The following is a 24540-nucleotide window of genomic DNA, read 5'->3' on the forward strand; positions in this document are numbered from 1 at the left end:
CATTGGAGTGCATGTTACAAAATGATATAATTTCATCACTGTTTGCTATTTTGTCTCCTATAACCAAAGTAGGCTCACCAGTTCATTTGATTCACAATGCCAGACATCGCCAATTTCAAGGGTAAAAACCGCTGTGGAAAAGATTGTGAAGAGACAGCTCTTCTACATTTGCCCTATAGCATGACTGTAAAATATGCTGCAGATTAGAAATCCTAAGTACAATGTCTGATTTCCTCAGCAATTACCATGCAGTTAGGGATTCTAGTGAAATTAATGCATAATTAGGCCTTCATCTGCAAAAGTGGGTGCGACTCTTTGGTGAATAGGTCTTTCTAATGCAATTTCAGCTCCCACTATTGGCCAAAATAGGAACACTAAAGGTAAAGCCATGGAGACCTGTCACCACTCCTACCCCACTCAGTGTCATTACAGTAGAGAGAGACCCTCTGCAAAGATATGGTCCAAAGTTACTTTTCTCGAAAAAGAAATAAAATCAGCACAGAAACTAAACTTCAGGAAAAAAGAGACTTTGCATGATTAACAATATTTTTGTCTTGTGTAACATATTTTGAAAACAATTTTTTGGATGTTTTATTTGGAACATATTCACAACAAGCGGCCATATCTTAGTGACATCAATGGAAAAGTTAAAAAAAACAAACGGTGATCTGCCAAACATTGCAAAATAGATTGTGTAGTGTAATCTGAAACAGCTGCTTTTTCAATAAGAGCAATATGATTCCAACAGTTGTGTGTGTGTGTGTGTGTGTGTGTGAGTGAGTGAGTGAGTGAGTGAGTGAGTGAGTGAGTGAGTGAGTGAGTGAGTGAGTGAGTGAGTGAGTGAGTGAGTGAGTGAGTGAGTGAGTGAGTGAGTGAGTGAGAGAGAGAGAGAGAGAGAGAGAGAGAGAGAGAGAGAGAGAGAGAGAGAGAGAGAGAGAGAGAGAGAGAGAGAGAGAGAGAGAGAGAGAGAGAGAGAAGTATGTGTGTGGGTGAGAGAGAGTGGGAGCAAAGCGGGGGGGTGGGCCAAGGGGTAGGTAGGATGGGATGGGGGATTGCAAAAGACAATATCTATATGCCCAACTCAACAACTGGCATCTGGGAGCTTGGTGTGCATCTTGATCAACTGTACCACCAAGTGCCCATATTAGTCTCTTTCATAAGGGTCTGTGTCATGACAGAGAAACGCGTGCTTTCTTTTTTGTGATGTTATGTTGTAATGGGGCAAAGCCCTGACTTCTCCCTGACTCTGATGGGGTTTTTTCACTTGAATCGTGTGCACAGACATTTGTATGTACGTACAATGCTATATTCATACATGTGTCTTTGCCTTCTAAAAGCCTGTTTGTGTATGTGTTCATATGGTGTCAACATCCATGCCTATTTCATTGAGAGGCATGTAGGGTTTACATTAGTTGGGTGGGGATAGGGTAGTGAATTCTCAGCTTAAAGATTTGTCAAAGTAGTCGTGTTTTCCATCACATACTTGGAATACAGTGGACACGCTACTGCACTCTCTGTGTGACTTCTTAAAAGGAAAAGAGAGACAGACAGATAAATAGACAGATACAGTAGATATATATTTAAAAAGTTGTTCTTTGTGGACTGTGCTTGATCGTCCATATTTCTAGTACTGATCACAGAGTGCTGACAAACATATGGAGGGGGAACTTACACACAGTGAGGAGAGACAGACAAGAAGAGACAAGAAGAGAGAAAGAGGAGAAGGATGGAGACAATGAGAGGAAGGAGAAAAAGCAAGAAAGTGGAGCAGAATGTTTAAAAAACTGAAACGAAAACTGGGAAAGAAACGACCCCAGCTCACTGAAGGAATGTCAACAAAATGAAACATCTGAAAAGCAGAGCAACTGAAAGAGTGTTTGGCAACTGGAAGTTATTGATATCCCCATTTCCAGAATCACTGGTTCAATTTCTCTGACTGTTTGTATAAATAAAATGGATGAAGTGGCTCAGTAACTCTCTCTTGTCCCTGAATAATAAACTCTTGGTATTTTTCAACTTTAAGCTAAAGCGAAGCTTATGTTAGCCAACTGGTACACAACAAGCTGGACATGTCTGTGAATGTTCTCATTCATCCAGGTCATGGTTATCCAAAGGAATTGAATCAAGTGCAACTGGACTTGGTATATATCCATGAAGACGCTTCGCCTCTCATCCAAGAGGCTTCATCAGTTCGTGCCTTTCTGACTAGACCAAGCTAGTCTGACTGGCTGGTGATGAAACTCAGATATTTATCCTCTTTGGAGTCGTTATTAGAGCTGTTGATGTCCATGGCTCTTTGTGTTCCGATGTTTAGCAACGCCCGTCATTATCAGACGGGCGTAATTTGACCCATTGTCAAATTACTGTATTTCAACACTCCCACTAAATTTTACAACAGCATTAAGGCACTTCACAACCCAGCCACTGAGGATGCACAAGCCAGTGCATCCTTAGCGCCGGTCCCAAGCCCGGACAAATGGGGAGGGTTGCGTCAGGAAGGGCATCCGGCGTAAAATCTTTGCCAAATCAAATATGCGGATCATAAATAAGACTTACATACCGGATCGGTCGAGGCCCGGGTTACCAACGACCGCCACCGGTACTGTTAACCAGCAGGGTGTCGGTGGAAACTATGCTACTGTTGGGCGAAGGAGAAGGAGAGGGGGAAAGCATGTCCAGAGGCAGCTAGAGAGGAGGAAGGGTAGGCATGTGGAGGTGAGAGTTGGAACTTTGAATGTTGGCACTATGACTGGTAAAGGGAGAGAGCTGGCTGACATGATGGAAAGAAGAAAGGTAGGCATACTGTGTGTGCAAGAGACCAGGTGGAAGGGGAGTAAGGCCAGGAGTATCGGAGGTGGGTTCAAACTCTTTTACCATGGTGTGAATGGGAGGAGAAATGGGGTAGGGGTAATTCTGAAGGAAGAGTATGTCAAGAGTGTGCTGGAGGTGAAGAGAGTGTCAGACAGAGTGATGAGTATGAAGCTGGAAATTGAAGGTTTATTGCTGAATGTTATCAGCGCATATGCCCCGCAAGTTGGGTGTGAGATGGATGAAAAAGAAGAATTCTGGAGTGAGTTGGACGACATGGTGGAGAGGGTACCCAAGGAGGAGAGAGTGGTGATTGGAGCGGACTTCAATGGACATGTTGGTGAAGGGAACAGAGGTGATGAGGAGGTGATGGGAAGGTATGGAGTCAAGAAGAGAAATGTGGAAGGACAGATGGTGGTTGATTTTGCGAAAACGATGGAAATGGCTGTGGTGAATACATTTTTCAAGAAGAGGGAGGAACACAGGGTGACGTACAAGAGTGGAGGAAAGTGCACACAGGTGGACTATATCTTATGTAGAAGGCGCCATCTAAAAGGGATTGGAGACTGCAAGGTGGTGACAGGGGAGAATGTAGCTAGGCAGCATCGGATGGTGGTCTGTAGGACGACTTTGGAGACCAAGAAGAGGAAGCGAGTGAAGACACAGCCGAAGATCAAATGGTGGAAGTTGAAGAAGGAAGACTGTTGTGTGGAGTTCAGGCAGGCGTTTTTAAGACAGGCACTGGGTGGTAGTGAAGAGTTGCCAGATGGCTGGACAACCACTGCAGAAATAGTGAGGGAGACAGCTAGGAAGGTACTTGGTATGTCATCAGGACAGAGGAAGGAAGACAAGGAGACTTGGTGGTGGAATGAGGAAGTACAGCAAATTATACAGAGGAAAAGGTTGGCAAAGAAGAAGTGGGATAGTAAGAGAGATGAAGAAAGTAGACAGGAGTACAAGGAGATGCAGCGTAAAGCAAAGAGAGAGGTGGCAAAGGTAAAGGAAAAGGCATATGGTGAGTTGTATGACAGGTTAAGACACTAAGGAAGGAGAAAAGGACTTGTACCAATTGGCTAGACAGAGGGACCAAGCTGCAAAGGATGTACAGCAAGTTAGGGCGATCAAGGATAGAGATGGAAATGTGCTGACAAGCGAGGAGAGTGTGCTAAGAAGGTGAAAGGAATACTTTGAGGGGCTGATGAATGAAGAAAATGAGAGAGAGAGAAGGTTGGATGATGTAGGGATAGTGAATCAGGAAGTTCAGTGGATTAACAAGGAGGAAGTGAGGGCAGCTATGAAGAGGATGAAGAGTGGAAAGGCAGTTGGTCCTGATGACATACCTGTGGAGGCATGGAGATCAGCGTCTCTTTTGGAGTCTGGCAGCTTGTTATCAGGTACAACTGGGGTGTACTTACATTCAGCACTAACACAGAGAATGCCTTCTATCTCCGTTTCAGCTTGTGCGTGTGCATTAGCATCTGCGGCTAGGGTATCCGTCTCCATTAGCATGCTCCATAGTCCTTTTGCTTTCAGCAAGTGTTCCATCTGAAATTTCCACATTGCTCCGTTCTCTGGTCCGCTGAGCTTGTCAATAAACAGCTTATCTTCCATTGTGAATTCCACAACACCGTTTATCTCACACAAAACTCCGTGTAAAACAGCCTTTTAGCAACGCTCTGGGCCCATAACCTATCGCTCTTTCACGTGTTTATTCAGAAAGTCAAACCGGAACTACAAGCAGCGGTCGGGAACCTATGGCTCGCGAGCCATATATGGCTCTTCCGGTGACGGCATATGGCTCCCAGACAATTTTGAGTTGAAAATTTTTTTTTTTCAAAAAAATCAGTTTGGAACTGATTTTAAAATACTTGTGATATTTCTTAATAATACTGTGTCATTTTAAAGTAAACAGAAATTAGTTTTGAAGATACATTTCACGGGTCACGGGTCACCCGTGGGTCGGGTCGGGAACCAATGGCTCGCGAGCATGTCCGGGTCATTGTAAAGGTGAAGAAATCAATTTTATCAGATAGCCAACTAGTTTATCCGCTTCAACCCTTGTAACGGAAAAGATGGCGAAAAGAAAAAAAGACGATGATTACCGTGCATTCCAGGCTGCGTGGACAGAGGAATTTGCATTTGTGGAGAGAGCAGGATCTGCGGTATGTCTAATATGCAATGATAAAATTGCATCGATGAAACGGTCAGATATAAAGCGGCACTTCGATACGCACCATGCTTCATTTGCATCGAAATCTCCAGCGGGGGACAGCAGGAAAAGGGCATGCGAGGAGCTACAGCGGAGAGTGCAGACGAGTCAGCAGCAACTACGTGTGTGGACCAAGCAAGGTGACGGGAATTCCGCTAGCTTTGCGGGGGCTTTGGCAATAGTAAGGAATGGAAAGTCATTCACAGATGGCGAGTATGCCAAAACATTCATGCTTGATGTGGCCAATGAACTGTTTGATGACTTCCCAAATAAAGACAAGATAATCAAACGAATAAAAGACATGCCCCTGTCAGCAAGAACTGTGCACGATCGTAGCATCATGATGGCAAATCAAGTCGAGGAAACACAAATTAAGGACATAAACGCCGGGACATACTTTTCTCTCGCGTTAGATGAGTCAACAGACGTTAGCCATCTATCTCCGTGCAGTATCATTGCCAGGTATGCTGCAGGTGACACACTGCGTGAGGAAAGCTTGGCTGTTTTGCCAATGAAAGGGACAACAAGAGGAGAGGATTTATTCATGTCTTTCATGGAGTTTGCTAAAGAAAAAAAACTACCGATGGATAAACTTATTTCTGTCTGTACTGATGGTGCACCCTGTATGTTGGGGAAGAACAAAGGATTTGTAGCGCTTCTCCGTGAGCATGAAAAGAGAGCCATCCTAAGTTTTCATTGCATCCTGCACCAGGAGGCGCTTTGCGCTCAGACGTGTGGCCAGGAGCTTGGCGAGGTGATGTCTCTGGTCATTCGAGTGGTCAACTTTATTGTTGCCCGAGCTTTAAATGATCGCCAGTTTAAAGCTCTGTTAGAAGAAGTTGGGAATCATTATCCCGGTCTGCTTTTACACAGCAACGTGCGTTGGTTGTCAAGGGGGAAGGTGCTCAGCCGTTTTGCAGCTTGCCTGAGTGAAATCCGGACTTTTCTTGAAATGAAAGGCGTCAAGCATCCTGAGCTAGACAACACTGACTGGCTCCTGCAGTTTCACTATCTCGTGGACATAACTGGCCATCTGAACCAGCTCAATGTGAAAATGCAAGGTATTGGAAATACAATCTCATCCCTTCAACAAGCAGTGTTTGCATTTGAAAGCAAGCTGGAAGTCTTTCTCAGGGACATTGAAACAGGTCGTCTTCTGCACTTTGAAAGACTGCAACAATTTAGAGATGCATGCTTAGCAAGTGACTCCACTCAACATCTGGATCTCCAGCAGCTAGCTGGCTTTACGTTCAATCTCCTGCAGTCATTCAAAGCACGTTTTGGAGAATTTCGTGCGCGCACTGGTCTTTTCAAGTTCATCACTCATCCACATGAGTGTGCAGTGGACAAAATCGACCTGACATGCATCCCCGGGGTCTCTATCGGAGACTTTGAGCTGGAAGTTGCTGACCTGAAGGCATCAGACATGTGGATGAGTAAGTTCAAGTCACTTAATGGAGAGTTGGAAAGTCTTGCGCGACAGCGAGCAGAGCTGGCGAGGGAACAAAAGTGGACAGAAATTAAAAATCTTCAACCTGAAGACCAGCTGATTCTTAAAACTTGGAACGAGCTTCCTGTGACATACCACACAATGCAGCGTGTGAGTATTGCCGTATTGACCATGTTTGGCTCTACATATGCATGTGAACAGTCTTTCTCGCATATGAGGAACATTAAGACCAACCTACGCTCACGTTTAACTGATGGAAGCCTCAACGCCTGCATGAAGCTCAACCTCACCACGTATGAACCAGACTACAAGGCCATCAGCAAAACCATGCAGCACCAGAAGTCGCATTAAAAGTAAGACATATTTAATTTATTATACGTTAAAAATACTATATGGCTCTTAATGAAATATATTTAGAAATATTTGGCTTTTATGGCTCTCCTAGTCAAAAAGGTTCCCGACCCCTGCACTAGAGGACAGTACAGCGCATTAGCGACACCCATTGTCAAATTACTGTATTACAATATGTTCTCTTTTTTATTTTTCGTTTTGGAACACAATACTCGTTACTCGAAACGCCTCATTGAGTTTTGTGCTATTGATGATTTTATACTTATCTGTTGTATTAACTTTTTATTGTCTACCCTGATTTGTTTTGATCTTATGCTGTCTGATACAGTGCTGCTTGTTTTTTTAACTGTTCTGTAAGGTGTCCTTGAGTGCTCTGAAAGGCGTCCACAAATAAAATATTTCATTAATTATTATTATTATTAAGACCGCCATCATCACATATAGCGCTTCTGTATCCATGATTGAAATTTTCTTGACCCTCCTCCCCGACGACCTATGAACCCGCGTAAAATCGTTAGTGTTGCCAGTCTCCCGGCCAAGACGAGGCAAGAATTTATGGCACTATTGTTGTGTTTGTGGACACTACATTCCATTGCCACTGGGTGGCACTGTGGGGCGATGGATAGTGGAAAAGGACTGCTGTAAGGGGACAGAAGAACAAGCAGCGCGAAGATAAAAACATTGGATGAAAGCTAGTTGTTGCCAAATAAAGTTAAATAACAGTTCGTTCGCCTCCTGTGATTCACTCACCGGCATAACAAATTGGCGACGAGGATGAGCGTGTCATTACCGAGTCCACCGCCCTTCTTTCCTAATGCTGGTGAGCCGCCAATACCGTTTGATACGTGGCGGAAGATGTTCGACATCTACATGCTAGTGATAAATGCTACAGGAAACGCATGGCTAGAAGCAAGGACACGTGCAGTTTTACTACATTGCCTGGAGGGACAACGTCTGTTCTACACTGCCGGAACAAGGTCTAACATATGAGGAGGCCATGGCCGCCCTCGAGAAGCACTTTGTGTTCCGGTTCTTAGATGGCACGTTACTGCCAGCTGTTGGAATTGTAAACTACTAATAAGACACGTTAGCCCCTAGCTAACGGGTCTGACCCTTTAGTCGAGCGGTTAGTGATGTCGCCTTGTGGTGCAGTACACCCCGTATCGAATCCCGCACCGGGCAAGAAAATAACCGGTTACATTGGTGGCAGCGGTGGAATCCGAAAGTGTGCAGATCCTCAGAAGTCTCTTCGGAGCGCGGGAATAACAAAGCGCGAGGGTGCGCTTCCGGGAGACGGTGACGACTGTAAACTACTAAAAAGACACGTTAGCCCCTCGCTAACGGATCTAACCCTTTAGCCGAGCGGTTAGTGATGTCGCTATTGTATTTTTAAATCACTTCAGGACACAGCGCTGTCGCTCGACACAACCTCTCCGTGGCATTCTTTATTTAGACTGACACAGCATCAAAGGCAGACCCGATCAAACAACCCAGAGCCCGCAGGCATCACCAATCGATCCCAGCACAATAGAACAGCACCAATCAAATGCAGCACTGTCGATGTGTGCAGACATAACATCCCCCCCCCCCCCGGCAGGATTTCAAACATGAAAGGTTGACACAAAGTCCTCTAGGTGGCCAGGGCGTAAACGTGTGCGAACAGGTCGCGGGGCGGCCTGAGGCTGGTCAGGCCGAGGTGGGGAGGGAGATGGCAGGGGAAGCTGAGGCCCAGGAATGTCTGGGGCCCGTGTAGGAGCTGCATGAAGCCCCGGGGCGTCTCGCCATGCTGAGGGAATGGCTATGGTTGTGTCACCAGCTGTGTGTGGCGGAGCTGACACCTTCCGTAGACGACTGGAGTGCCACCGAGTGCCATCGCTGAGGAGGTAAGTGGCTGGGCCCAGCTGACGGGTGACTTGGAGAGGAGAGGACCAGTATGAAGCCATTTTATTGTCCCTGTGGGGCCTGCGGACCCTGACCCAGTCTGACACATTGATGTCTGGCACCCTGGTTCGTTTTGACTGGTCAAACTGTTGCTTCATCCGTGTCTGCTGACGAGTGACTGAGGCTCTGACCCCAGAGGGAGGTGCCTGAGGTGTGGAGGGGCGGAGCCTGTCAAGGGGCATGCACAGTTCCCGGCCTAGCATGAGAGAGGCTGGGGAGACGCCTGTGGTCGAGTGCTGTGTGGCCCGATAGTGCAGCAGAGTGTGACGGATGGCCTGCGTGAAAGAGCACCCTTGGGCCATGTGTGCTCTGAGGCCGTTCTTCAGTGACTGGTGAAAACGTTCAACGCCGCCATTGGCCTGGGGGTGGTAGTACGCAGTGCGTATATGACGGATGCCCTTGCTTTCGAGATAAGCAGTGAACTCAGCAGAGACCAGCTGAGGGCCGTTGTCAGTGGTGATGGTCTTTGGGAGGCCCCAGTGAGAGAAAAGAGAGTCCAGGAAGTCGATTATGATCTGTGAGGTCACAGTGCCGGAAGTGGTGAGTTCAGGCCATTTTGAGTGTAGATCGTAGGTGGCCACCATGAAGCGTTGGTGGTGGGGAACTCCATGGATCTCACCACAAATGTCCAACTGCAGGTGTTCCCAGGGCTGAGAGGGCCAGGCGAGAGGTTGCAGGGGTGGAGGAGCCTGGTGGCCAGTCTTGCCACTCACAGGGCAGGCAGAACACTCCTTCACCAGAGCCTCAATATCTCTGTCTATCCCCGGCCACCACACCAGGTCTCGGCAGCGCTGTTTCAGTTTCACAATGCCCAGGTGGCCTTCATGCGCCATATTCAAAACACGTGCACGGAGAGCAGCTGGGACCACTGTGCAAAACCCACATGCCACGCAGGTGTCGTTCCAGCAGGAGAGCTCCTGTCTGACTCGGGCGAACGCAGCCAGCTCCTCTGGGACCTTGTGAGGCCAGCCGTTCTGGATGTAGGTGTGGAGCTGGGAGAGGACAGGGTCCTGTTCGGAGGCTGCCCTCAGCTCCTGCAGAGAGACAGTGGCCTGGAGGGGTGTGTGTAGCATTTGGACAATGTCCTTTTCCACACAGTCAGTGTCCGTCTGTGGAGCTGGGGTGGAGACAGAGCGAGAGAGCAGGTTGGCAACAACATTGTCTCTGCCTGGGGTGAACTGCAGGCTGAAGTTGTACTGGCGGAGGCGGTCAGACCAGCGGTGCAGCCTCAGGGGTTTGTGGCCTGTCCCAGATGTGGACAGCAGCGCTGTCAGGGCCTGGTGATCTGTCCTGAGAGTGAAGGAGCGGCCATAGAGGTAGAGGTGCCACCTTTCACAAGCCCAGATACAGGCTAACGCCTCACGCTCACCCACGGAGTACCGCTGCTCGGTCAGGTTGAGGGCACGGGAGGCGAAGGCAATGGGCTTCTCCACACCGTTCTGGGTTTGAGACAGCACAGCCCCTATCGCTGTGGCTGATGCGTCACAGGTCACAAAGGTGGAGCTGGAGATGTCGAAGTGAGCCAACACTGGTGGTGAAGTCAGTTGAGTCTTGAGATCACGCACAGCGTCACTGCATGCCTTTGACCACACCCATGGCTCGTCCTTACGCAGCAGCTGGCGCAGGGGGGCTGTGGTCGCAGAGTACTGTGGAAGAAACCTCAGGTAGTAACTTGTCATACCCAGGAAGGAGGCGACCTGGGCGGCCGAGCTGGGCTCAGGGATGGCCTGAATGGTGTCCACGTTGGATTGTAGTGGAGTTACACCGCTCGCTGACAGCCGGAACCCCACGAAGTCGATGGCTGGCACAGAGAGGACACATTTCTCAGCATTGAGAGTTAGCTTGTGCTTGGACAGGGCTGCGAAGACCATGTTGAGGCGCTTGTCGTGGATTTCACTGGTGGGCCCGTGTACCACTATATCGTCCAGATAAATGGCCACGCCAAGTATGCCAGCCAGCACGGAGACCATGATTTTCTGGAAGCAGCTAGGGGCGGAGCTGAGACCGAAAGGCATCCTGGTGTAGCGAAACACTCCTGCATGTGTCACAAAGGCTGTGAGGTTTCGGCTGCTGGGGTGGAGGGGCACCTGTAAGTACCCCTGTCTGAGGTCGAGCTTGGAGAACACCTCAGAGCCATAGAACTGAGCAGTGAGTTCTTCTGAGGTGGGCAGTGGATACTTATCAGGGACCACTGCCTTATTTACTGCATGTAGATCGACGCAGACACGCAGGCCCCCCGACTTCTTCTTAGCCACCACGAGGTTTGAGACCCAAGGTGACGTGTCCACCGGTTCAATGATGCCGGCTTCCAGCAGCTGCTGCAGCTCGACGGAGACCCCATCACGGAGAGCCAACGGGATGCGGCGCAGTGGTTGGATGACAGATTTCACAGCAGGGTTGAGGAGAGGTTGATGGGCGAAGGCGGAGAGGCAGCCCAGCCCCATAAACAGCGATGGCCACTTCTGCTGCCAAGGTGTGGCAACAGTCAGGATTGCTGCCCCCCTTGTGTCTAAGAGGGAGAACCCCAGAGCGGAGAACAGGTCCAGGCCTATCAGGTTGGCCCCACGGCGTGCCACATGAAAAACTGCATTGGGCACCAGCTTGGTTCCATAGCGGACAGTCACTTGGAGAGAGCCAACCAGATCGATTTTGGAGTCACCATACCCACAGAGGACAGCTGAGGGTGCGGACAGTGGCAGTGAACCGAAAAATTGACTGTAGGTATCAACATTCAGGAGAGACACACTTCCACCGGTGTCCAACAGCAGGGGGATGCACACATCATTAATGTTGACTGTGCATGATTTGAATGACACTGGCCCAGAGCTCACCTTGTGAAAGACGGCGGTTGAAGACTGGGGGGTGTGGCCCTCTGACCCAGCCGGGGAAGATCGACAGACGTTGGCAAAGTGATTGTGCTTACCGCAGCTACAGCATGTCTGGCCACGGGCAGGGCAGTTCTGAGCCCTTGAAACATGAGACCGAGACCCACAGTTACCACAGGACTGTTGAGGGCGGGGCCGAGAACGCCGTCGTTGCAGTTGCAAGACGTCCCCAGTGGAGTCGGCGCCCGCCTCGCTCTGGCTGGGTTGCGTCCCGAGGGGCAGCCGTGAGTAGAGGGAGGAGTCGTTGGCAGCTTGACTGGAGGTGGCCACTTGCTGTGTATTTAGCATAGCAGCACACTCAGCTGCTCCCTCAACCTGTAGTGCGATGGTAATTGCTCTGGACAGCAGCAGATCATCTTTTTCCAGCAGGAGAGTCTCACGCACCTTTGCGTTGTTGGTGTGTTCGATTAGCTGGTCGCGAACCATCTCGACCTGAAGCGCGCCAAACTTGCATGAGCTAGCCAGCCCTCGCAAATTAGCTACGTACTGCCGCACAGACTCACCAGGCAGTTGGTGTCGCTGACGGAATATAAATCGCCGAAGGAGGGCACTCTGTGGAGCAGCGAAATGGGTGCTCATAAGTCCCACAGCTTCGTCAAAGCTTGTGACGTTCCCCAGAGTCCCGAGCACACCATGACCCTCTGCTCCCAAGCAGTGTAGCAACAAAGCCGTCTTCCTAGCCTGGCTCACGTCGTCGAGCCCTGAGGCGATGATGTAATTTTCAAAACTATGTAGCCAGCGAGTCCATGGTACCGGAGGCTCGCACGGTAATGCCAGGAAGGGGGCAGGTGGTGGGAGAGAGATATCAGCCATCCTCGTCGCCAATATTGTATTTTTAAATCACTTCAGGACACAGCGCTGTCGCTCGACACAACCTCTCCGTGGCATTCTTTATTTAGACTGACACAGCATCAAAGGCAGACCCGATCAAACAACCCAGAGCCCGCAGGCATCACCAATCGATCCCAGCACAATAGAACAGCACCAATCAAATGCAGCACTGTCGATGTGTGCAGACATAACAGTCGCCTTGTGGCGCAGTACACCTCATATCGAATCCCGCACCGGGCAAGAAAATAACCGGTTACAGAATTTTAGCTGGTTCTACTTTGCCAGCTGTGTATCGCTGTAGGGGCGTTGCGCCCCGGACGTTGTTGTGCCCCGGAAGTTGTTGTGTTCTGAGCCAGATAAAAAGTATGTCAGCACTCATGACTCGTCTCGTCATTTAACACCGAAACATGGTATCGGAAGTGGGATGAATGATAGTGACGTGAATATTAGCTTATCAGTTTAAGTGTGGTAAAGTTAAAGTTAGTGAGTATACCAGAGCTAAGTCATGGCAGCAGTGAACGTGATTCCTCCTCCCGCTCCAATTAAGCTTAGTGGAGACTGGAGTTCTAACTGGGACATCTTCAGGGCAGATTTTGAGGATTACAGCGAGTTCAGGCAGGTCCCTTGCTGATTTGTCATAGATCACTTTGGAGACCTGTCTTGTGTGACGCAGCTGGTCCAGTAGCCCTGCCACCACACATGGCTCCAGTAGCCTGTAGGCCACAGGCGGCGCGGTCTTCAAACGCCTCGACATCAGGCGCTGGGCCGGACTGCTGTCCATACCCTCTGTCGGTGCGTTACGCCACTGCAGGATTGCCTTCCGGGCATCATTTCCCTCACGTCACGTCTCGTTTAAGTGAGGTGGACACTACATTCCATCGCCACTGGGTGTGTCGTTTAAGACTCGTCTCGTCATTTAACACCGAAACACTTTGTCCCGAAAGTTATTGTGGTGGCCTGTAGGCATACCTGACAACGTGTTCAACGAGCTGATGAAACCGGGTCTCAATGAGATAGTAGTATTTCCATGAGTAATGGGGTAGATGTTGTGTTTGTGGACACGACATGCTATCGCCACTGTGTGGCGGTGTGGGGCGATGGATAGCGGAAAAAGACTGCTGTAAGGGGACAGAAAAAGAGCAAGCAGAGCGAGGGCAGGAAGTTGGATGAAAGCTAGTTGTTGCTAAGTAAAATTGAATCGTCTCCTGTGATTCACTCACCAACATAATAACTATGATTGGCTAATCTGACATGGTGAACATCATGAAAGATAAAATTATCTTGTAGTCTGATTCTGGCTTAAAAGAGCCCTTTTTTGGCACTAACAGGCTCAGAGTGTTATAAGAGGAGTCCAAAGAGCCTTTGCCGTGATCAGTCTTTGACTTATATAGAATTATATAGATATAAATCCATAACTAACAATTACTAATCGATTACCACAAATAGTAGCGTAACAGTGACATGTGAGAGTTGGAGATACGTGTGAAAAAGAAAATTCAAAAAGGTCTATCAGTGACTGACTAACTGTTCTGACATTGTCTTTATTCTACTTGATTTTTATTGAACACTGTACACACACGTTATTTTATTGCAACAGGTTTTCCTTATTTTTAATACAATGGAATGGATGTAGATCTAATATTCTTAGCCCATGTACAGACTCTTTGATTATCTCCCACTCCTCTCCTTCCTGTAGGGAGGAAGGATTGTCTTTTCATAATGGAAGTTGTTTTCAGAAACTTCCCAAACTTTCTTGCCTGTTGGTGCCAAAACAAAAGAGCTTTGTAATGATGTTATTTACTGAACACTATTGCCCAAAAGGATTACATTGGAGCTTTGTGCACAGCAGGCAGCTGACATGAACTTGCTCAGAAATGAATCATTTTGAAAGATTCTGCTACCCATCACTCGGTTTGACTCCTAACGATAGTAAGAGGGCTCAGGTTAAAAAAAAATTCCAGAGTTTTTCTTTTAAAAGTATTTTTTCTACGGATTGAAGAGGGAGTGCTTATGGGGTCTGCAAAAACATTTTAAAGATACAGTAAAAATAATAATACTCAGTCAAACAGGAACACAAAGGGGCATGGACATGCTTACTTTTATTCATCTGGCATTGTGTTCTGGCCTCATACCTAAATCAGTGAGAATAACTAATAAGCACACTAAACAGTCATATGTAAAGAACAGCACTCAGTTGGCTGTATGACTGACCTAACATATAGGAGCATTCAGTTTTTTAAGGCAAGTGGCTTGGCTACTTTTTTTCTTGTTTAAGACCTCAGTAATTATGGTTTCCCTACACATGGAGCAAACTCTGGTAACATTAGTTACAAGCGCCACTCATTAAGCTACACAGGGAGTAGAATGCCCAACTTTGGCAGTGTTAGTGCTATGCACAGCCCACTTAGCAACCTCGGTACAAAAACCATGCAATTCTTCACCTGAACATTTATTCATAATGCTGTTGCTACATCAAGAGCAAGCAAAACTGTGAACATCCAAAAAGAAAAAAAGAAAACCATCTTCTCTTGACAAATTGATAATTTTCATTGGATCCCTGTTATATCACCAAATAATACATTGATTCTTTTTTTTCTCCTTTTCTCTGAAGCTCTCATTCTCTAGTTTGAATTTAAATCCAACAGTTCCTAATTCAAATTGACCTAGCCTAATCCAAGTCATGCATTTTTCACTCTTTCACAAAGAGATAAGCCCTGTTATTTACAATGGAAACCTGGAAAAATCTCAGCACAGAGTCAGCAGGAAGAAATAATGTCTTATTACACTCACTCTTAAGCGGGAGACGCAGGAGACCAGTGCTGTCTAATGCTTCCCTGTTCTCACGCTGCAGCTCAGCCCCTGCTGTGGAATGTTTCTTGCTGTGAAGCCCAGCTACACATGTATTCCTCCTCTGGTATACAGTAAGTTAAGAGACCTAAAACACAGCAACTGCTCTCTCTCTGTCTCTCGCTCTTGCTCTCGATTAGGAAAGGGGGGCAGGTCCAACTGTGGAATTTGAACCAAAGCACTGAGCCAATAAACTGCTGGAATATGAAGCAGGGCTTGGGGTTGAAGAAGGAAAAGGAAATACATTGCTCTTTTCTTCACCCAGTTTATCAGATATATGAGTATAATTAAAATGTTTTTTAGTAGGGAAATGCACCTCTTAAACCAGACTTTCATACAATTGGTAGCTTGTAAACAGTGCTTGATTTGTAAATCATGAGGTCCTGGAACATCAAGTGGGGTGGTGATCCCATGGGTCAACTGGAAAGGCAGAGGTAATTTGAATGCATTATGATATAAATGCAGCAAAAACCTTGGATAACAGTGATTAAAGGTACAAAAGTGATTGTTGTATATATTGCCATGATAAAGGCATATCTTGAACATGATTAAACAACTCTAGTCTAATGGGGACTTGATCAGCCACACCATGAAGTTGATCAGCCACAGCAAGAAGATATGGGAAAGAGTAGTGGAAGCTAGCTTAGGAGAAGAGGTGATGATTAGCGAGCAGCAGTATGGTTTCATGCCAGGAAAGAGCTCTACAGATGTGATGTTTGCTTTGAGAATGTTGATTGAGAAGTATAGAAAAGGTCAGAAGGAGTTACATTGTGTCTTTGTAGATTTAGAGAAACTTATGACAGGGTGTCGAGAGGAAGTCGGAAGTGGCAGAGAAGTATGTTAGCGTGGTGCAGGATATGTATGAGGGCAGTGTGACAGTGGTGAAGTGTGCAGTAGAAGTGACGGATGGGTTCAAAGTGGAGGTGGGATTACATCAAGGATCAGCTCTGAGCCCCACATGGTGCTTATGAACTTTTGTGCTGAACCATATATTAATCCCTAAAATTGACAAGAAAGATTTAAATGAGAAATCATAATTTACAGCCCCTGTGGCTGCATCGTATTCAATTTGTCTATCCAAAACATTTCCCTCTAGGTTAAGAGTTTAAGCAGATTAGTACCCCAGGGGCCCATTCATTATTCCAACCCACTGAAACATAATGCCGCAATGGACTGGTGGCCCTGTGATTGACTGGGGGCCTGTCCAGGGTATTTCCCCACCTTCCTCCCAATGACTGCTGGGATAAGCTCCAGCGTCCCGCGACCCTAATTAGGATAATCACCTTGGAAAATGGATGGATGGATGAAACATAATAAGGATGGGGGGGCATGTTTCACATCAAGATAATGCCTGCACATAGCAAGCTCCATATTAACTGTATGGTCTATGGTTTTATGTTCAGATATCTGTGTGGTCTCTTAAAGTGCAGTCTGTCAAAGACCCTTTGACCTTCCTCCTTGCAGCTCTTTTTCACTTTTCATCAAATCATACTTTAGCCCCTAGATTTCTAGTGACAATTTTTCTGGGGATGAATTGTGCCTAACATGTTTGTATACCAGAGTAGAACTGATTGTACTAGACATACTACTGTAGTTCACCTAAGTAAGTACCTCCCCTACATGTGAGGGTAAATTATATAAATTATATAAAGGAAGTTGAAGCTTGAAGAAAGTAGACAGGAATAGAAGGAGATGCAGCATAAAGTGAAGAGATAGGTGGCAAAGGTAAAGGAAAAGGCATGTGGTGAGTTGTATGAGAGGTTAGACACTAAGGAAGGAGAAAAGGACTTGTATCGATTGGCTAGACAGATAGACCAAGCTGGGAAGGATGTGCAGCAAGTTAGGGTGATCAAGGATAGAGATGGAAATGTGATGTCAAGTGAGGAGAGTGTGTTGAGAAGGTGGAAGGAGTACTTTGAGGGGCTGATGAATGAAGAAAATGAGAGCGAGAGAAGGTTGGATGATGTAGGGATAGTGAATCAGGAAGTGCGGTGGATTAGCAAGGAGGAAGTGAGGGCAGCTATGAAGAGGGTGAAGTGTGGAAAGGCAGTTGGTCCAGATGACATACCTGTGGAGGCATGGAGGTGTTTAGGAGAGGTGGCAGTGGAGTTTTTAACTAGATTGTTTAACACAATCTTAGAAAGTGGGAGGATGCCTGAGAAGTGGAGAAGAAGTGTACTTATTTTCAAGAATAAGGGCGATGTGCAGAACTGTAGCAACTACAGAGGTATAAAGTTGATCAGCCACAGCATGAAGATATGAGAAAGAGTAATAGACGCTAGGTTAAGAGGAGAGGTGATGATTAGCGAGCAGCAGTATGGTTTCATGCCACGAAAGAGCACTACAGATGTGATGTTTGCTTTGAGAATGTTGATTGAGAAGTATAGAGAAGGCCAGAAGGAGTTACATTGTGTCTTTGTGGATTTAGAGAAAGTATATGACAGGGTGCCGAGAGAGGAGGTGTGGTACTGTATGAGGAAGTTGGGAGTTGCAGAGATGTAGGAGTGGCGCAAGATATGTATGAAGGAAGTGTGACAGTGGTGAGGTGTGCGGTTGGAATGACAGATGGGTTCAAGGTGGAGGTGGGATTACATCAAGGATTGGCTCTGAGCCCTTTCTTGTTTGCAATGGTGATGGACAGGTTGACAGGCAAGAATCTCCATGGACTATGATGTTTGCGGATGACATTGTGATCTGTACTGAGAGTAAGTTGCAGGTTGAGGAGAACCTGGGGAGGTGGAGGTATGCACCGGAGAGAAGAGGAATGTAAGTCAGTAGGAGCAAGATGGAACACATATGCATGAACAAGAGGGAATGATGAGGATGCAAGGAGTAGAGGTGACGAAGGTGTATGAATTTAAATATTTGGGGTCAACTGTTCAACGTAATGGGGCGTGCGTAAGAGAGGTGAAGAAGAGAGTGCAGGCAGGGTGGAGTGGGTGGAGAAGAGTGTCAGGAGTGATTTGCAACAGAAGGGTACCAGCAAGAGTTAAAGGGAAGGTTTACATGATGGTTGTGAGACCAGCTATGTTGGTCTCACATATACGTATATGGTTTGGAGACGGTGGCACTGACGAAAAGACAGGAGACAGAGCTGGAGGTGGCAGAGCTGAAGATGCTAAGATTTTCATTGGGAGTGACGAAGAAGGACAGAATTAGGAATGATTATATTAGAGGGACAGCTCAGGTTGGACGGTTTGGAGAGAAAGCAAGAGACGCAAGATTGAGATGGATTGTACATGTGTGGTGGAGAGATGCTGGGTATATTGGGTAAGGATGCTGAATATGGAGCTGCCAGGGAAGAGGAAAAGAGGAAGGCCAAAGAGGAGGTTTATGGATGTGGTGAGGGAGGATATGCAGGTGGCTGGCATGACAGCCCCGTCATGACAGCCACTTGTCATGCCGGCCACCTGCGGTGTCATGCCGGCCACCTGCGGAGAAGATGCAGAGGACATGAAGAGATGGAAACAGATGATCCGCTGTGGCGACCCCTAATGGGAGCAACCAAAAGTAGTAATAGTAGTATAGTAGTAGTAGATTGGAGTACAGCAAATACAGACTGGTATTATGATAAGGAGGGATTTAATGTGGTTTTACACATCTTTAATTCAGTCACATTTTAGGTGCTTTGGTTAGACTTAACTGTTTTATTATATATGTGGCCTTTAATACATGAACTGAATTATGTGATCAACCCAAGTGTGTCACAATCAGTAGAGCTGACAAGGTTCATATTTCCATTCCCTGTAAATTTCAAGGGGTAGAGTATGATTAGAAGATGTATTCTCTCCATGATCACCAACTTGACAAATATAATCATGGTAGTATGAGGCCATTTAGATTTAATTTTCTACTTTATAGCATACAGTATGCTTACTACGTTGTCTTGATAGGAGACTTTGCTGCTTTAAGATTGTAGTAACATGTAATTACCAGCAGATAGAGCAGAAGTACTGTCATATCTAATGCAACACCTGATGCAGTAACTAACTTGTTGTGTTGTTGTGTTGTTATTCTATGTTTAAGTATACCGAGAGTGCCACAAAACCGGAGTCAAATTCCATGTATGTGCAAACCTATATGGACAATAAACTTGATTCTGATTCTAATGAAAACACATTTAAAATGTTTCCATGCATATTGTACCCTTACACATGCATGTGCAGTTAACACACAAGAACACATGTCATGCCTACATACATTATGTCCATAATTCCATAGATACATTTCATTAAGCACCTGAATGTTATCAAATGATTATATGTGGTGAGTTTGTCCTTTATTCAATAAAAAAGGAACAAACAAAAAAAGAAACCAGTGAATTACAGAGTAAAAATGTGAGCTTCTGTCAACAGCTCCGTGAACAATCACCTGGTTTCACTTAGATAGCCAAACAGGGCGAACTTGGCCTTATACCTTATCCATGTCCTTTAGTTCACAGACATCCAAAGGGACCTGCTGTCTAAAGCTTATTTTAACTTCGCTGGCAAAATTGTCATTCTCATACATTATATTAAGTTCATTATTGGAATTTATATTACCTGAAGATCATTGCTCAATATTTGAAAGATAATGTTGTCATTTTGTAAACAAAAGGCTAAGGATCATCCATAGGTATTTTAGTAGGGATATTGAAATTTACATTTATTGTGACAGAGTTGTACATTTACCCTATTTCAGATCTCAACCATTTGAAGATTTACACCTTCTCTTACAAGCTGGCATGAACATGACAAGATAAAATTCAGTTGTGACTCGATACTTTAAAATCTTGGCCAACTTACCCCACAACACCCAAGCATGGCACGGTTCATGGTGGCCCAGTGGTTAGTGTGGTCGCCTCACAGCAAGAAGGTTCTGGGTTCGAGCCCTGGGGTAGTCCAACTTTGGGGGTCATCCCGGGTCGTCCTCTGTGTGGAATTTGCATGTCCTCCCCGTGTTTGCATGGGTTTCCTGCGGGGGCTCCGGTTTCCTCCCCCAGTCCAAAGACATGTAGGTCAGGTGAATTGGCTGTACTAAATTGCCCCTAGGTATGAATGTGTGTGTGTGTGTGTGTGGGCCCTGTGTGATGGCCTGGCGGCCTGTCCAGGGTGTCGCCCCACCTGCCGCCCAATGATTACTGGGATAGGCTCCAGCATCCCCGCGACCCTGAGAGCAGGATAAGCAGTTCAGATAGTGGATGGATGGACACCCAAGAAAAACTTTTTCACCACTTCCTTTCAAAATGGTACCTTCATCCATCCATCCATCCATCATCCAAACTGCTTATCCTGCCGTCAGGGTCGTGGGGATGCTGGAGCCTATCCCAGCAGTCATTGGGCGGCAGGCAGGGAGACACCCTGGACAGGCCGCCAGGCCATCACAGGGCGAAATCTGATTTATGATCAGCATATTTGATTTGGCAAATGTTTATGTCAGATGCCCTTCCTGAAGCCTCCCCATTTATCTGGACTTCGAACCAGCACTAAGAATGCACTTAGAATGCTTGTGCATCCTCAGTGGCTGGGTTGAAAAAAAGAAAAGCCTCAACACTAATAGGTAATAATAATAATCATAAATTAAACTTATATAGCGCTTTTCTAACATTCACAAGCTAAAAATAAATCAGTCTTATAGCTTAATTTATACTTTGTACTACACCCAATAAAAAAGCAACATTTCTGAAAAATATAAAACGAGATTAATTGGGTTGGATGACACTTGGTGGTAGCAGCTTTTGATAGAAATACGGCCATGAGTGTATTTTAGAGATGTCTCTACCAGCCTCACCCACTGAGCAATATTTTCCAGTCTTCCTCACAGAATTGTTCAAGCCCAACTGCACGGTGACCGCTGATGGACTACACTCTTCATGTCATTCAACAGAATTATTTTTATAGGACTTTGGTCGGGGTTGTGACCAGGTCATTCAAGGACATGCACCTTCCTATCCTTCAGCCACTGTGTAATTGTTTTAGCTGTGTGTTTCAGGTCATTGTCAAGGTCAAAGAACTTTTTTTTTACATTTTTAACTTCCTAGCAGATAGCAGAAGGTTTTCTTTAAGAACTTGTCAGTATTTTGCATCCTCTATTTTGTGTTTTAACCTAACAACTGCCCCTGCTGAAGCAAACACGCCCTCAGCAGGATGCTGCCAGCATTGTGCTTCGCTTTAGTGATGAAGTTCTTCAGCTATGAGATGTATTGTATTGCACTGGCTACGTATTGGGTTTTCAATAGCTGTATTGTTTTGCTTCCAGGCCAAACAATTTGATTTTGCATAATCTGGCTAGTGCACATTTTACCACTTTCCCAAAAAGAAACTTGAACAATTTGAGGCAAGTTCAAATGAGACTCATTGACACCTTTTTTAAGGAGTGTCATTTTTCATGCCAATCACCATACGGGCCACATTTGTGAAATGATGCTTGTGGCACATGCACTCAATAACCAGTCTTTGTCATAAAGACCTGCAGTGCAGCTCCTTTAAAGTTGGCATTGGCATCTTGGTAGCCTCTATCAATCTCTCCCTAGCTCAGTCTTCTGGTTTAGAGTCATTTGCACGACCTAGACATGATGGGTCCTGATTGTGCATCAAGTGAGAGTTAAAACTTATGAAAACTGTTTATATCCATCCTATCCTGATTTTATCTCTGAGATCTTTTAAAACCACTGTCAACCCATAGTGGATCTTTTGCTTTAAAATCCTTTCCCAAGCAATGGACTCCTCGCGGAAAACAATTTCTTTTATTCTAAAAGTATCCATACTACTGCAATTGATCATAGGTGAAAGTCAATTAGCTTGATGTGGGATCTGAAAAGTGATTTGTTGAACGTGTGCATTTCCAAATGGGTGTTTTCTTATACAAATTAGTCTTAAATGAGTCTTTAGAAATATTTTTCATCTTTTTTTTTATTCATCACACAGCGTGTTAAAGAAAAATAATATCAATGTGTGGCCTACCTGTTGATGAGATGTGGCAATGTAGCAGTGGCCCTCATCATGTTATTAATGAGAAGGTTAATAAGCAGTGTGCACGCTGGCTTATGCAGTTGCTTGCTCAGGGCAATAGTGAGGAGCACAGTGGTGTTGCATATGATAATCAGGCTGTAAGTCAGGATACCCACCAGGGTGGCAGAGTAGGTGAGAGAAGGAGGAATGCCTAAAGACTCCATTGTCAGAATTTGCATGTGATTGGAGGACTTGGAAATTTCAATTTGCTTTTTAAGCTCAGTTCCAGAGCAGGTTCGCACCTTTGTCAATAGTTGTTAAGTTTCAGTTTTGTTAGGCTCACCGTTAACTGACACAGCGGTGCCAGCTAACATTCTTGGGGCCAAGGACACAACAAAACATAGGATAGTTTGTTATCAAACTGCCACCACACAACAAAACCAAACCATATAGACACTATCTTAAAGATAGTATCATCTACTGTTTCTTTTGCCATCTCTTTAAACTTTAACTTAATTCTGCCTCTTTTACCCAGTTCCAACCAATTACAATTTCAGTGTTAGAGAGTACATTCTCCAATATGAACTCCCCTCCTGTATCTTAGACATATTTCCCACTAAGGTGCTCAAGGAGGTATTTTCAACTGTTAGCCCCATTATTCTACAAATTCTTAATAATTCTCTGGCCTCTGGTTCTTTTCCTGACAGTTTTAAGCATGCCATTTTTTACCCATTACTGAAGAAACCTAATTTAAATTTCCCTGTCCTTAAGTAACTACAGACCAAACTCCAAATTGTCTTTTTTATCTAAGGTTCTGGGGAAAATAATTTCATCTCAACTGATATTTTTTATGAACACAAATAGTGTTTATAACAGTTTCCAGTCTGGCTTTAAAACACTTTCTTGTACTGAGACAGAATTAGTTAAGGTCACTAATAACCTACTGCTGACTGCAGACAGAGGTGACTGCTCGATTTTAGTTTTTTTAGACTTAAGTGCTGCCTTTTACACAGTCGATCAGAGTAACCTCTTACATTGCTTAGAGACTTGGGTTGGCACCAAGGGCTCGTCTCTTAGTTTATTATGCTCTTACCTCACCAACAAAACTTTTTCTTTTGTTCTGGGTAACTCTACTTCCTCAATGGGTCAGTTGAGTTGTGGTGTCTCCCAAAGCTCAGTTCTTGGCTCCCTTCTGTTTCCTGTATACATGCTACCCCTTGGCCAGGTCATTCAAAATCATGATGTGTTTTACCATTGTTATGCTGACAATACATGGCACTAAAACCCACAGATCCTAGTGTGCTAGCGAATCTCACAGCTTGCCTCTCTGACATTAAATCCTGGATGTCTGAAAATGTTCTTAAATTTAATGATGATAGGTATGAGGTCATTCTGTTCAGTCCCCGAAATTCCATCAGCCCTTTTGGTACTAATCTTGGTGGTCTGTCAGGTAGTCTTAAGTAGGCTGCTAGGAATCTTGGGGTAATATTCGATGCTAACCTTGGTTTTGATAATCAAATCAAATATGTTGTTCAGTCATGGTTTCTCCAGCTAAAGGTAATCTCCAAAATTAGGTAATTTTTTATCAATTGCCGATCTGCAAAAAGTTGTACATGCTTTTATCTATTCTTGGCTTGACTATTGCAATGTACTTTACTCAGGTATCAGCAAGGGCTTCCTCTGCCATTTGCAGTTGGTACAAAATGCCACTGCTCAGCCCATTACTGGGACAAAGAAGCATGACCATATCACTCCTGTGCTTGCCTCCCTACACTGGCTCCCTGTTATATTTTGTATTGATTTTAAAATTTTATTGCTCACAGGCCTTAAACAGTCTTGCTCCTACATACATTTGTGATTTATTGACCTCGTATACACCCTCTTGACCATTGAAATCCGCAGATAGAGCCCTGCTGGTTAGTCCCAGATCTTGGTTTGTCAAAAAGGGAGATCGGTCTTTTGCTGTTAGAGCCCCCACACTATGGACCTCTTTTCCTATTGAGCTAAGACAAACCAAATCTCTTCTTTTAAATCTTGTCTTAAAACGTTTCTTTTTGTGAAAGCTTTTACAAATGTTTGATATTTGTTTTTATTTATTCCTACTGTTTTTAATTTTACTCTTACTTATTTGGTCTTATGCTTATTTTTGCCTTGTCTGGTTTTATTTCTTTGTAAAGTGCTTTGTACCATTGTTTTAGAAAAGCACTATACTATTTTTACCCTCTTGCTTTACCTAATGACAGCCACCTCCTCGCATGTGTCCAGCATCTCTGCCCTGGTCTTTGTCTA

The 24540-nt window shown here is 45.4% G+C and overlaps 1 protein-coding gene across 1 annotated transcript in view; it reads right to left on the minus strand.

Moving 5' to 3' along the window:
- slco2b1 (solute carrier organic anion transporter family, member 2B1) overlaps nucleotides 1-15431 on the minus strand; it is an 87739-nt gene extending 72308 nt beyond the window's left edge. The window contains exon 1 of the mRNA XM_056284474.1: nucleotides 15266-15431. The gene's annotated coding sequence lies outside the window, so the exon portion shown is untranslated. The remainder of the gene's footprint in view (nucleotides 1-15265) is intronic.
- Nucleotides 15432-24540: the final 9109 nt, after the last annotated feature.

The sequence above is a fragment of the Lampris incognitus genome, chromosome 8 (genome assembly GCF_029633865.1).
Source record: "Lampris incognitus isolate fLamInc1 chromosome 8, fLamInc1.hap2, whole genome shotgun sequence".
In the NCBI taxonomy this organism is placed as follows: Eukaryota; Metazoa; Chordata; class Actinopteri; order Lampriformes; family Lampridae; genus Lampris; species Lampris incognitus.